At 39.4% G+C, this 15,887-nt stretch overlaps 1 protein-coding gene across 3 annotated transcripts in view; it reads left to right on the forward strand.

The window, feature by feature from the left end:
* ANKRD11 (ankyrin repeat domain containing 11) overlaps nucleotides 1–15,887 on the forward strand; it is a 103,132-nt gene that overhangs the window by 1,340 nt on the left and 85,905 nt on the right. For 2 of the 3 annotated variants that reach the window (XM_072422627.1, XM_072422626.1), the window contains exon 2: nucleotides 15,469–15,545. The exons of the other annotated variant lie outside the window; for it this stretch is intronic. The gene's annotated coding sequence lies outside the window, so the exon portion shown is untranslated. The remainder of the gene's footprint in view (nucleotides 1–15,468; nucleotides 15,546–15,887) is intronic. 3 annotated transcript variants of the gene reach the window in all.

The raw sequence follows: 15,887 nt of genomic DNA on the forward strand, positions 1-15,887 counted from the left end.
GCCCCCTGGAAGATCAGGGGATTGCTGGGTATTGCCTGCTAGCTGGTGGTCTGTTTTGCTTCAGTCATATTGGTGATGTTTACAGATCTGTATTGTACAGATGTGTGTGTGTGTGTGTGTGTGTGTGTGTGTGTGCACACGAATGGATCTTGCTAAAATTGAGATTTAAACCCTGTAAGGTTTTTGTAAAAATTTTCAGATGAAAGCTGCTAGGCTGTTGCCACAAAACACACCAGGCCTGGGATTTGCGGGAGCTTCCATCCTCGATGTGTCGGTGTTTCAGATTTGAGTGACACCGATGAGAACTGCTTTGTGCGCGGTATGGCCACCTTTACACTGATGGTTGGCGAGTGTGTGGGCCAGCATTGTAACCTGATTTGCAGGGCCGAAATAATTCAGGTGCAGCTTTGTATGTTTACAAATGTGCTCGGCCAGGGGTCACACGTTCATCCAAAGCATTGTGCGGTGTTCACCTGATGTGTTGTGCATAAGGCAACCCGGTGAATGTTGCTGTGTGTATATATTTATATATGTATAGCACGTTGGCATCCTACACTTTGAGTGTTCTTCATAAGCCTTGGTTGCTGCAGGGTAAGCAAGAAATGTAGGTCATTACCTGAGATCTGTAGGCGTATCCAGCCACCTCTCTTAAGGATAACTATAATCATACTTCTTGTGTCCAGGTAATGTGCAAGACATGGCATAGAGCTTGGTGTGTTCGGCCTTAATGGCATTAAAGATTTTGGCCACACTGACTAATCGTTGTTAGGGGAAGCTGCTTACATTGCAGAGCTTTTTGTTAGTTTAATATCCTAGAAAAGCCTTTTAGAAGAGAGAAGCCTTGAAATAACTTGGACCCTAATAACTAACCCTTGCAGCTTGGTGTGGTGGTGAATGGGGAGAATGCCTCTTACATGGCTGACCAGCAGGGAGAATGTCACCGTTTAGATGGCAATGGGGGGGTTCCTTGGTGTTGGTGGTAACTGACCTGAGGTTTAAATTGCTTGAGGAACGCTGTCCTATATGTGGTAATGTGTGAGTTAAGGATGCCCTATCAACCAGTATTTCCAAGATTTGCTGGATAAGAGTTTGGTTTTTATGGTGAAATGTGTGCTTGGTATCTTAGTCCATTATGGCGTTGAAGAAAGCTTGGATTGTGTACTAATAGGATAGGAGACTAAGTATTTCAAGAAAGGATTAAGGCAGTGCATCCTAGCCAGGATTCTGTGCATCCGAGGGTCGCTAGGGGTTCAATGAGCAGTTTTGTTCCTCTTAATAGATATCAATGATCTTTTTTACTATTTGTAAGGATGACATGATTTCCACAGACCACACACTAATATACTGTGATCTGTGCATATAGTAAATATAGCAGGGTTCCCAGAGGACCTAAAAGTTATTTCAAGTGTTCCTCATGTTAAAAAGATTGGGAGACTCCGGATGAAGGCCTCGTTTTCCCTGGCTTCCTAGTCGGCATTAAAGGTGCATTGTTTTTCTGTTCTAGCTTTGCTGGCCAGTCACTGTTCTTCAGCTAGTATGCAGCCATGGAAGGGTGAACCCTTCACTTGTTTGTTCCAGGTCACTGACTCTACAAAGTAGACAGGACCAGGATTTTAATTCTTGAAGGTGCAGAACATGTCTGTGTAGTTAATGTAAACAGGTGCAGAGCGCGGTTTAATACTGCTTTGGTTACTATGGAGCTGGAAGATTGCATGCATTATCAGCACAGGATCAGACAGCTGAAAGGCAGCAATGAGAGCTCAGGTAGCGGCTCACCTCTGACCCAGTTACCTTTAGAATAAGCAAAGCAAAACTTGAGGAATTAGAAAACTGAATGTTGTTGTGTGATGCAAGCCAGACTAGTTCATTTGAATTTAGATTGATGATAATAAACTCTGAGCCTAGACTATAGGAAGCTTTATAGGACCACATGACTGCATATGGGTACATGCAATGTGCATGAACCTTAAATTCAAGGGTTGCTTTAAGCCTCAACATTGAGACAAAAGGCAAAGAGGAAGTTTCCCGCTACAGAAAAATCAGTTTTTTTTTAAAGATTCTAGCATTATTTGCTTATTGCAGGTTTTACTTCATTCTTTTGCTTTCATTAGTTTTAAAATAGTTCTTCATTCTTCTGTGGCTTACAGGCAAATGGATTTTCAAAGTCTTTCTTTTTGTTCTAAACGTGTTTACCTTCTTGTTACACACCTTTAGCTTGGCATTCTGCCTTTTTTTTCTCTCTCCTTGAAATGAATCAGTTAAACGACTAGTTATTGTCACACCTGCCTTCATAGAACAGAACAGCGTGGGAGCTAATGTTTAAAGAGACGTTAAGCTGGTTTTACAAAACAAAGAATCTGAAGGTCTCCTGAACTGGGACTTTCTTCTGCTGGTTGCATCATTCTGTAAGCAAACTTGTGCTTCAGTGTCTTGTAGATCTGCAGATCATGTGCCTTGTGAATTACAACATGGATTGCAGAAACTGGTAAAGAATATCCAAAGTTGGAGGTCTGCAGAGCAAAGAAACTATTTATAATTCTGAAGGTTTTGCAGGCTGGTTGGTATAGTAACCTGATAACCTGCTTGGTATTTTAGAAAACGATTGTTAATTTTTAGGGGTGATGAAATGCTGTCATATAAACAGATAGGAATTGCAGGAATAAAAATAATTTATTGCAGCTTTACCAGGCCTTAGGTGTGGTGACTGCATTAGTTTCCATTTGTTCAGGCTTAGAACTTTAGCTAGTACAGAAGATAGCGGTTTTATCTTTCCAGAAATATAGTGTCCCTATTGCTTCTTTTGAAATGAGAAAAATGTTTTCTTCAGCTACTAGGATTATGAATGCGTCGTGTTTTAGAGAATGTGCAAAGGCAGACATGTTTGCAGTGTGTGACAGCCTTACCTCCTTGAACGACGAACGAACGATCGATTGGGCAAAAATCGTTCGTGAAAAAAGTAAGCAACGACGTCGACGAACGAGGAAAGTCGTTGGGAACGAACGAACGACCGGACCGGCGGATCGGATTGGACGACGATCGTTGATCGTCCATGGTCTGAGCATGCGTGATGAACGAACGTTCGTTCACTTCCTGTCGTGCACGTCACTCCCTCTATCGCTCAAACGATCGTATTTATTGTGTGTACAATATCTACGAACGATCGTGTCGTTATCTGTATGTGCAGGATCAGTGCTATACGATCGTTCGTCGTTCGTTTAACAACGATAATAAGTGTGTACGTAGCCTAACATGCAGTGGAGAGATACACAAAGGGAGTGTTATTGGCAGCATGGAGCCACTACATCAACTAGTAGGTTGGAACTTGAATTTAGTTTTAGACACATATTACTTGCCTTTCCTGCTGCTGGTTTTGCTGACTTTGCAGAACTCTGTTAATCCCCAAGGGAAAGGGGGTGTGAAAATGACATTGGTGCACCAGTAATTGAGAGCTGCAATTAGGACATTTGGTCACTGTAAGAACAGCAAGATTTATAGTATGAAATTGGGATAAGCCAATTTTTACCTCCGTGGATGACTTCTATGCATTAAACATAATAAAAAGTTAAACTTCTTTTCTTAGGAGTTTGTAACAGATAAGAGGCTTTGTGTGTGTTTGCTAGTTCATACAAGAGCTGGAAACCAGGGCAGTAGGTGTTTTTCTGGCTAGATTGCTGCTCAACCCACTTTTTTTGTTTTAGATTTTCTTTTTTTTTTGTCTTTATTATATATATATTTATTATATATTTTGGCCTATAACTTTTTCTTTATTTTTTTTTTTTTGATTAGACTTGCTTGATCATTGCTGTAGACTTTACCATAATTCTTGATAATGGAATATTTTATTCATATTTTAGCTGAGCGTTAAATTGGAGCAGTTTTGTTTTCTGTATTTTCTACCCACTTCAAGTAGTCCTAACTGATATCTTCAATTATAAAGAGTTTGTCTTGTGATATAGCTTAACATCTGAGAATACTAAGGGAATTGTGCCTAGTAGTATATATTAAAATATCTGTTTTTAGTAGACCTAAAGTTATAAAAAAGAACAAGACACTGTACATAATGGGCCATTTGTTAAGGTGCGTACACACTTCCAATTTTTATCGTTCCAATCGAACAACGAACGATCGATTGGGCAAAAAATCGTTCGTAAAAAAGTAACCAACGACGCTGACGAACGAGGAAACTCGTTGGAAACAAACGACCGGACCGGCGGATCGGATTGGACGACGATCGTTGAACATCGTTCGTGTGTACGGTCGATCGTCCATGTTCTGGGCATGCGTAATGAACGTCGTTCACTTTCCTGTCGTGCACATAGTTCCTCTATCGCTCAAACGATCGTATCTATTGTGTGTACAATATCTACGAACGATCGTGTCGTTATCTCTATGTGCAGGATCGGTGCTATACGATCGTTCGTATATATCGTGCAGGATCGTTCGTCGTTCGTTTTCCAACGATAATAATTGGAAGTGTGTACGTAGCTTTAGTAAACCTGCAGCTCTTTTAGTTGATTTCTCTCTATCTTGTAGTTGTGTGGTATATTTCAGAGGCTGTGGCTATTTTAGGCCCTTTATTTATAAATGTACCTTCTTTCCCTTTTTATGCGTAATTTATTTTTTTTGTTGGCTATCTCCTTTTTAGGCTGATCATACACACAGTTGCTTTTGGAGTACAAAACTAAATGAACAAGAGAAACCCAAAAGCAATATTTTCTGTATATGCTGTTGATGGTTGTATTGGCTTATTCCGTTTGCTTTTTCAAAGCTGGTTGAAGATGCCTGAAAATTAAAGTTGGGTGGATGCTTCAGAATGTCTAAACATTTCAGGACATTTTTATAAAAGACTGGAAATTATTATTATTATTATTATTATTATTATTATTACACAGTATTTATATAGCACCATCATATTACGCAGCGCTGTACAAAGTCCATAGTCATGTCACTAACTGTCCCTCAAAGAAGCTCACAATCTAATGTCCCTACTATAGGGATATGTGGTTAATGTAGTCTAAGGTCAATTTAGGGGGAAGCATGTTTTTAGGATGTGGGAGGAAACCGGAGTACCCGGAGGAAACCCACGCAGACACGGGGAGAACCTGCAAACTCCATGCAGATAGCGTCCTGGCTGGGATTCGAACCTAGGACCTAGCGCTGCAAAGGCCGGAGTGCTAACTTCTGAGCCACCGTGCTGCCCATGGAAAGATTTAATGTGCTAATTACACTGGCTTTTTTCTCAAATGTAATAAACTGGACAAGGGGTTTCCATTTGCAGTACAAAGTTTTCACATGCTTTGGATTTCGAGGCCCTTAATGATTTACTTTCAGCCTCGGCCATTCCTTCTGTTTAAATCTCTTGGTGCTAATACAAACTTGGCTGCGGTAACCGGAGTACAATTTCATATCCTGCTCCTAGATGCATATTCAGTTTCTGCAGTTTGTGTTTTGAGCCCTTTAAAGCCTGGATAGGTTTTCAGTCCTAATAAAGTATCCTAGTATGATAAACAATATTGTACCTTTTTAGGTCCTGTTGACACGTCGGTATTTAAGTATTTTATTGTGTTTTGCTTGTTGCAGTCATGATTGTACTATGTAAAAGTTCTCCCATTGCTTTTAGTTGTCAACTAAGTGTATGTAAACCACCAACAATACTTTTTTTTTTTTTCCTTGAATTGGGGATTTCTTAAATGTTGGGTTGTAGTGCTAAATCAGTGTTTAGATATATCATGGTTTTATTGTTGCCGGTTATCAACATGTGTGTTTGTCTAATACTGTATTTTAGCGACTACTTTACAGTGGTTGGTAACAAATGTAATCAGCTACTGTGAGCCGGGCAGAATAAACAGCAAGTAGCATTCTCATACCCAAGTGTTTGAACTTTGATACAGGAGGAAACTTTATTTCCTTATTACACTAGTAAATGTTGCCTCCCTAGGACAGAAAATGTTACGGCACAGACAGTAGAAAACTTGCATACAACCATCAAGCAGAAACTAAAACCTGATGATTTAGGTAAATAACATTGATTATCACAATGGCACCTGTAAAGAGGTGGGATATTTACATCAGCATTTATTTCCTAAGACGGAACCAAACTTTCCTCACTTCATGCCAACATCCTCACCCTGTCTTCTGGGCTTAGGTCTGTAGCTAGATCTGAAGGGCTGCAACCTGATGATGTACATATGTGTGTGTAAAATATATAATATACATTATTCATACATTTACACATTTGTGATGAACCACAGTGACCAATCTTCTCCATTCTGCCAGTGACTACATAGCTGGCAAGGGCTCACATAATAATATGAATTTCTTCATACAGCCTTGCTGCAAGAGGATGAATTTGTTTCCGAAATTTTTTTACTCCCTGATTCAGTGTGGATTTTTTTTGGGGTGGGTGGGGGGGGGGGCGGGGTGTAACCAGAGCGTTCACATCCAAATGACAAGAAAAATTAGAAAAACTGGAAGTGCCACATAGGTAACATAGTGTCTGCAGAGAATGGTGCCAGAATTCTTTCCCTAGAGACATATTGCATAGGTGTCAAATTGCCATTAGAGCATCAGTTGTAGTTTTCATACCCTTTGCATATTTAGTACTTTGTTCTAATGAGTTTGAGTATATGGAACCCCCTGTCCTCCGCTTTTGCTTCTGCGTTATCACTCTTTTCACAGGGGCTTCCAATGTAGACAAATGACTTGCAAAGTGTATGCAAATGACAACATTGAACTTGTTGATACTGTCAAAAATTTTGTAACTGATCTTTTCCTACCTCTAGTTCTTGTGTTAATTCTAAGTGCCCCTTGGTTTTCATCTTGCACTTCAGCATAGTTAGTCTTTGTTTTAGTTATCCAAAAGTAGATGGCAAGTATTCTAGGAAAGGACGAAAGACAGGGCTGGCAACACTCGATCTATCAAAATGCTGTGTGTTGTCAGCCCGTAACAGGTAATGGGAGCTAAGTACATTTCTTACAGGTTATGTTTCTGTACTTGTAGGGTATGTGATAAACGTTTTAAAGACAAATGGGGGAGTTTTCAGGTGCTCCATACAAAATGCAATCCATAGATATGTTTAATTTGAATAAGCAATAATTGCAGATAAAATTCAGGGATAATGAAGTCAATTTTCAGTCTGTAAAGTGCTTTTCTAGGATTTGAGAATCTTCAATCTTAATAAGTGTCTTCTGACAATCAACAATACTGATATTCAAGCCACTCTAGTTTTCGAAGGTGTCCAGTAGTATCTTTTACGTTGGATTTATCATTCAGTTGTCTGATATAGTGCATATAGACAATACCTTCTCGAGGCTAGTTAGTTGGTGTTGCTGTAAGTCCGTATCTGATAGCCATTATATAGAATCGGCCCTCAGCTGTCCAATCTCACTTGTGTTGGTCTACACAGATTCTACTCTGCAATTTTGTTTTTTTATGTTTTGAACTGTGGTTCTGATCTCTACTTTGTGACTATTCACCTCCTGTTTTTGCCATCACAGATATTTGGTTTCCTGTTTTGCTCATAGGTTTTTTGTAAAGTTTAAATGTACTCTGCTTTTGCTGTTGCATAGTAGTGGTGCTTTGCACTTAGTAGCTTGTTGCTAAGCTTCCAGATGGCTCTTTGTGCTTGCTCACACTGAGTCATGACCACGTTCCAAGATTTTTTTTTCTCCCTGTTAATGTGTATTCTCTAAAGAAAAAGAAACAAACACAGCATGCATAAAAAATTGCAATTGCAGCAGTATATGAATGTTACACGTTACTTTTGTGAGAATTGTTTAAAATTGTTCTTTTTACGGTCTGCGATAAAAACTGAATTTCTGATAAAAAAGCATTTGGCCATGTAGTGTTAGGTAGTCTGGTACATGATCCATGAACCTCTCTGGTCTGTAAGTCGTACTGCTAGAAAAAGGAGTCCAACTGAATCTTTATGTTCAATCAGACTTAAACAGCTACATCAAATTTGCATCCCTTGCATGTCTTCTGTAACCTTTCTCCAGCCTTTTTCTCACTCTAACCCAGGGGTGTCAAACTCTGGTCTGCAATATCTGTTTTTTTTTTTTGTTTTTTTTTTTTTTTGTCCCCCAAAGGAACCCTAAATATGAATTGCAGCTGGCCCGCCGCTGCATTGAAATGGCACTGCTACTGGAATTCCTGGCATCCCTCGTGTCTATAGACCAGCAGCTTCTCTGCCTATGTGTGGCCCCGCATTAGACTGTTTTATCGACGTAGGGAATTGTAGTAGCGGTGCCATTTCAGTTTCAAGTTTGGCCCGCGGCTTGGCCGCGGTTTTTAATTTTGACCCACTGTGTATTTGAGTTTGACACCCCTGCTCTAACCTTTTATGCACTAAAAATGTAACTTAACTGCTTGCTCCAACTTTTTGAACTATAATCGCCTAGTATAAATTGCTCCTGTAGTCTTTGCTGTTCAGCCTTTTAAGAGGCATCTTGGTGCTTGTTCACACTTCGGTGTGAAGTCTCTTCAGTTTTTGATGGTGAGGAAGAGTAAAAATCTCCATGTCCATGTTCAATGGGCCTAATGGGGATTGAGAACTAAGTGATCATTTCCAGGATGTAGGCAAACAAGAAAATGTTGTTAACCTAACACTCAAATAATCCTTTCATTGTCTTATTGGGCAGGTAGACAAGTGAATGCATAAGTCTTTGGGTATTGAACAATCTGATAACCCAAGACTGATGCTTTCAGAAAGAAATGATGGGTTAATTGCAGCATAACTTTATTTCCAAGCCTGTTTTTTAATCAGTGTATAAATGTTACATTTCTGTCACATGTTCAGCAACAGTAGGACGATAGTGCTCAGTTTTATGGAAAATGGGAAGGATCAGTGGGAGACACCCCGCTGCATTGTCTTTCCATAGGAAACCGCTGTCTTCCCAGTCAGGGGTTTAGTAATCCAAGGGGGACCTTGGTACACTTGTTAAATTTTATTTACTCTTATATAGTTTGTGTATTAAACTGTTCATTGACTTCACTCTAAATCTTGGTGGGGTTTTCTGTCCTGGGGAGAACACTGTCTATGTAGTGATCTGTGACCCACTAGGAAGAAAATTTGTACGATGCCAGGACAAGAAATGAATTTCTTGAGGCTCTTTGTGGAAAAATGAGGCTCTTTGTTTTAGGCTGAAACTACTGCTCTCATCCTCCAGTCCTGATGTCCCCTGTGCACTCCAAGGACACTCCATGCTGATTGCACAAGGTTGCCCACTTTTAAACACCGGTTACTGAAGCACCAGATAAGGAAAGCTGCAAATGCTTCACCCTGCAATGCAGAACTTCTAAGGTTTGCAGAAAACAAGTTACAGGCTTTCACAACCAATAAAATACTAGTAGCCATTTTTCTGCTTAGGCTTCGGAATGCTGCATAGATCTTCCAGTTGGTAAATATATCTACTAATTGTATGAAATGTCAGTGCAATGTGGCAGATTTTGTCTTGATTAGATATGGTGTATATTTTGATGATCTACGACGGGGGAGCCCACACTTTTTTGGCTTGCGAGCTGCTTTTAAAATGACCAAGTCAAAGTGTTCTACCAACAATAAAAACTTGGACCTAATAACTCCTGTGCGCGGTGGAGTTTATTTTGAAAGGCAGGGCTCCACGATCTCCTCGCATCGCCTTTGTGATCAACCGGCAGATCTCGATCCACCTCTTGGGCACCCCTGGTCTAAGGTATTTGCTCTGCAGCTATTGGGACGGATGTAACAATTTATGTAATCCTTGCTAAGATTTGAGTAGTAATGTTTTAAATGAATTACGGCTGCCTGGCTGACCACAAGTGGCCTGCTGGAAAGGCATGAAGGATTTAATAGTCCCTATACTTTTTGCCCTGTGTTGTAGGGTTTGTTTTGCAATCTTTTGATGTTTCCAACAATGTGTAGAATGAATGCAAAGAAACATTTGAATCCCACTCCCCCAGCTTGACAAAATTCATTTCTTGTCCTGGCATCGTACAAATTTTCTTCCTAGTGGGTCACAGATCACTACAGAGACAGTGTTCTCCCCCAGCCCCTTCTATCTAGGGGCACTACCTGGCTGGTGGTTACTATAAAGTCGGGCCAGCACCTGTCTATGGCCTCTTCCCATCCAGCTTAAAAAAAAAAATCATGGTAGAACACTGGAGAGGTGCTAACCTTTTCTGGCTTAACCCAAACTAGTTGTTGTGTGCTTTAACTACTGATCAATGATTCCTGTTCTTGCATTAATACTCAAATTAGTCTTTTCACAGAAAGGACAACAATCCTTTTTTCTGCCTCGTAGTACTGGAATAACTAAACTTTGTACAGGCTTTTTCCAGAAAAAAGTTATTAGTTCTTTGTGCTAATTCCTAATTTCTTTTTAATGTTTTTTCCCCGGGTTTCTCAAGCTTTGGAGCTTAAAATGCAGAACACGTGTATTGCCAGGTGTGTGATCATATAAAAGGCTGTAAGTCCTGGGAAATTTGGCCCTCAGAGCACATCAGATGGGTATTTGATTCACTGCCGGCAAAGAACATGGCCTTGTGTTTCCAAACAAGGAATATTTTGTTTAGTTTTTACTGGCTGTGTTAGAAATTCAGTCATCTTCCTGTTTGTGGTGGGTGAAACTCAGCTGGGCTTTCAACAAAAGGGAAGTGATAGTTCTATGTTTCTGATTTCTTAATCTTTCTACGATTTTTTTTTTTTTTAAGCTAACTTTTGGATGGGAACTTCTAAGACTGTATTTTAAAGCAGTTTAACATTTGCTTATGTATTTTGTGGCATTTTGATTAGGTTATTGGCAAATTAAAAGCTACATAATGTCTGTTTATAGTCCCCTGGCTCTCTATTTGCCACTTCGTGCAGTCCACAGATGTTCTTTGAGAAATTCATGGTCAAGCGGGTTGTTATGGCAGAAAATCAGGCAATGTCCCTTCTGCAGCATTTCCTCCTACCTGCCTTGATCGCTAAGGGGTCCAGGCCTGTCGAAGCTGTGCTGCACATGCGCATATTAGTTTTGGTTGCTAGGATACCTGAAGATCCTGGCTTCCTCTGTGCATGTGCCAGGAATAAATGTCATCTTGGCCAATCAAGATTGCAGGATATTTCCAGAAAGATAGGTTAGAAGATAGAAGTGTCCTGTGATGGGCTGGGACATATATGGTGGGTTTTCTTTTCTGTTAAGGAGAGAGAGAAACCCATTTATAATGTCTGTAAAAATTACATAGGTGTTGGCACTCGGGTCCAAAATCCCTCCTTCCCTCTATGAAATGTTTCCTAAAGAAAAATGTACTCCCGAAGTATGATTTACCTAAATACCTGCTTTAAAATTACCCCTTGCAGTAAACACAAGTTCTTTTGGCTTGATTTACCTAGATGATTATAATTAACAACTGTTCCCGCAGGCTTTGTAATGCCGACCTACTGAAAACTCCTCAAAAACATCACCGGACTAGTCACAGCTGTCATTTCGGACAATGATGCTCTGCCCACATTCTTTGTCACTTTTAGTTAGAGTACCTGTCACAGCCAGGGTAAAAGTCAAAATGTAAAAAAGTTTAAAAGTGCCTTAAATTTGGCTGCTTCTATTTTCTTCTGACACTTCCGGTAATGTCGGAGGCTCTTTGTTTTAGGCTGAAACTACTGCTCTCATCCTCCAGTCCTGATGTCCCCTGTGCACTCCAAGGACACTCCATGCTGATTGCACAAGGTTGCCCACTTTTAAACACCGGTTACTGAAGCACCAGATAAGGAAAGCTGCAAATGCTTCAGCCTGCAATGCAGAACTTCTAAGGTTTGCAGAAAACAAGTTACAGGCTTTCACAACCAATAAAATACTAGTAGCCATTTTTCTGCTTAGGCTTCGGAATGCTGCATAGATCTTCCAGTTGGTAAATATATCTACTAATTGTATAAAATGTCAGTGCAATGTGGCAGATTTTGTCTTGATTAGATATGGTGTATATTTTGATGATCTACGACGGGGGAGCCCACACTTTTTTTGGCTTGCGAGCTACTTTTAAAATGACCAAGTCAAAGTGTTCTACCAACAATAAAAACTTGGACCTAATAACTCCTGTGCGCAGTAGAGTTTATTTTGAAAGGCAGGGCTCCACGATCTCCTCGCATCGCCTTTGTGATCAACCGGCAGATCTCGATCCACCTCTTGGGCACCCCTGGTCTAAGATATTTGCTCTGCAGCTATTGGGACGGATGTAACAGTTTATGTAATCCTTGCTAAGATTTGGGTAGTAATGTTTTAAATGAATTACGGCTGCCTGGCTGACCACAAGTGGCCTGCTGGAAATACATGAAGGATTTAATAGTCCCTATACTTTTTGCCCTGTGTTGTAGGGTTTGTTTTGCAATCTTTTGATGTTTCCAACAATGTGTAGAATGAATGCAAAGAAACATTTGAATCCCACTCCCCCAGCTTGATAGAGGGATGCAGTAAACATCTTCATAAGCTATGTCCTTGAACATGTTCTGCTACCACCCACATATTTATTTTATTTTTTTTTTCAAGATAACAGATATTTTTACATATATATTTTGCATGACTGCTGCTATGGAAACTGAAGTGGAATTGAAGTGGAATGTTGGTGACTAACGAAGTAGCACATACAATTTGCTACAGACCTGGTAATGCCACAGTCGCAGCAGTGTACAATTTTTTTGATAAGGTGATCTGCATGTTTACTATTGCTGCTTTATTCATTTTGTAAGTGTGGCTATAAGATCTGATAAATTGCATTTGGCTGATGTGGTTTAAAGCTGATCTATTCTAAAGATATGCTCATATGTCTGTGGGTGCTGACTGTAACATACACAAATGCTTGGATAGCCAAGGCGTTTAGTGGAATGGTAATAAAGAAAGCCTAGAGCAGATATTACCGTCACCTTTGGCAAAATTTTCTACCATGATTGCTGGTTTTGCTGATACTGACACCCCCGCAGATGTGCCAGATCCAACTGAAAGCTGAATTTGGATATGCTCATTGCGTGTATTTTTGACCCCTTTGTATGCAGATCAGCAAGGTCCTTAGACAGCTGCAGAATTGATTTTGGATTGTTGGTCTGGCCTGTTTTGAGATTGGTCAAATAGAATTGCTATGAGTGTTAGGATGCTTGACTTTTTCCCTATATTTTACAGTGTACGTTGCACCTTCTGCTATTATGTGCACAGCTTTTCACTTTGTTTAATCATCTGCTTGTTACCAGAACAAGTTTTGCAAGGTTCTGTTGTACTTGCCCATTGCTTTTGAAAGCTTTCTTTTAAAATCTTGTAAATGCATCTGATGGAAGTTCGCTTTTGATTTTCTTCCTACAAGAAACGTAAACCACTGAATGTTGGAAGTGTAAAATGTTCTGACCTGAGGAAAAGTTCACATAACCAGTAGATGCCTGAAAGTGTGTAAATTGCTGGGTGAACTAAAGTATTGGAACTGGAGGTCCTTGCGGTATGTGAGGAAAGGGAACTTTGGTTAGGAAAAGATTGAGGATCTGGGTAACGGTAGCAAAGGTTACAATATGGAAATGGAGGAATTGAGTAGACCATAGAACATGAACAATGTAGGGAAACAAGTTCCAGGACCCAGTCTGGGAATGTGAGTGCACAACACATGAAAACACCTGGGATGGGAACTTCTGAAGAGGTAGATGAAAGCTTCTGTTAGATGCATTGAAAGATTTGGGATGTGTAAAGTGTAAAAACAGCCAAAAGTCATTTGGCAGACTGCCGATTATTTGCTTGCTTTTATTAGTAAAAGATGAGAAAATGTACATTTTATGTATTTAGATTGATGTTATTTTGGATAGTTGGAAATGACCAGAACTCCTGCAAGGTTTTTGAAAAACGTCTTTTATTTTTACTATTTTATTTATTTTTCACGTTGTATTCCAAAACAGTTGTCATGTCAATCAGTACAGGAAGTGGTGAGAGCTCTCAATTTTCAGGAACACATGTGTGTGTGTTAAAACATAGATATATATATATATATATATATATATATATATATATCTATCTATCTCTGGATTTATTGGTTCTCTTCTTGCACCATGCTACTGGCCAATGAAACCACCTAATTCTGGAGATGTTCTAGTGGCTGCATAAGGAAAATGCTTCACATTTGCCATTCAGGGTCATTAGGTGGTAAAATAGACCTTGCAAAAGGATCTTTATCTGCTCACCCCTGGCTGATGGCTCCAGGCCATCTTCTAGGATCTGGAAAACTTGAGGATCTAAAAACTGCACAGTCCAGTAGTACATGCTTACATGATTAGGGAAATATTAAAATGAGTCCTGTATTTATTTATTTATTTTTATTAGAAAGCTGAAGTAAAACTTCCAATCCTGTACAGCAGGATCAATCTTACTCGGTGGCTTTAATTGACAAAATAGGTTATAACAACCTACTGTACAATACTTAAAGGTTTGGGAAGTTGAGCAATGAAGTTTAATCTACAGTGAAGTATGTGTTATTGCAATAATGGAAAGTCTATATAAATACTAATCAACAAGGTATAAATACCAGACATGCTTCCAGTTCCCTCTATTGTCAGTTGTTTGATTTAGCCTGTATTCTAGTTAGTATTCAGTGCTACGTTGTTCAATACAGTAATATGCTCAGCAAAAAGATGTCTGTGTTCATAGGAAATGGCAATTAGGGCCAACACACCAGTTACCCCTGGTCAGCGTGTTGCTGTTGAAGATAGAATAGTATCTTTTTGCTACCTAGAGTTTTCTTGGAAAATCAGTCCTTGGCAGGTCCATGCATGCAGGACATCCTTATGCCTAGTGCTAATAAACGCTTGCAAGTTTCTTTCTGTGAGCACTAATTGATTGAATCACTGTATATCTCATTGTATAAAATGCTAAAAAAGAATGAACCCAGTTTGCATAGAAAATGCTTATAAATGTCATTACTTAATACAATAATAATACTAATACAAACAAAACAATTTACTAATACAAACAAAACAATTTCTTCTGCCACTACTCCAACCTCAAAATCAATTCCTTTTTTTTTTTTTTAAATTTTTTTTAATTGCCCCTTATAAAGCCCATTAGTGCAGAGCACTATGATGGGCTTTTCAATGAAATGCTTTCTTCGTGTCTATGATGCAAAAGCGCTTAGTAGCTTCTGTCTGTAGTGCATTTTGTTGTGATTGCGGCTTCATATAGGTCTGATGTGGCATGAAGCGTTTTTCTAAAGAACAAATCTTGGCTTCCTAGTAGCCAATGAGCGTCTCCCTTGACTGTTGCTAGGACAGGTTAAAACATGTAAGGGAGATATTTCGTTGGTTGCTAGGAGGAAAAGACTGTTCTCCACTCGGAAACATCATTCCTTAGGCATGTTCTCTCATGATACTATGGGTGCTGTCTTGGAAAGATGGTAGTAGCTAATTTAATATCTGCACTTTATCAATTAACTATTTTAAATGACCTTCAAATGCTTGCATATCTATAATCTGTATATTTTCCTTTCAGAATCTGCGTACAGTTGTGGGCAAAAAGCTGGATTTTTATATGGGCATAACGCATCGCTGCTTTCAACTATGGAGTCGGTAAATATCAACTTGTTTTTTCTTTATCTGATTCTTCAGATGCGTTTTTGCTTGGCTTTATATCTATGGAATTTTTGATGTTGGTTGGTTGTTGGAGACCCAAAAGTGAAAATTGTTAACATTTGATCTCCACAAATCCTGTGAATATGGCTTGGCACTAGATATTTCAATATTCAATTAATGCGTATTGTTGCAAAAGTTATCTGAAGGTTAAAAGGGGGACCCGGGGGCTTACTACTTCGGTTCATGGATGCCTTTTAGTGGCCTTGTTTTACCATAGGTGGTGTTTGGCATTAATTCCTTGAAGGCAAACTTGTAGTTGTGTTGGAAAACTATTTTTTG

The sequence above is a fragment of the Pyxicephalus adspersus genome, chromosome 9 (genome assembly GCF_032062135.1).
Source record: "Pyxicephalus adspersus chromosome 9, UCB_Pads_2.0, whole genome shotgun sequence".
Lineage (NCBI taxonomy): Eukaryota > Metazoa > Chordata > Amphibia > Anura > Pyxicephalidae > Pyxicephalus > Pyxicephalus adspersus.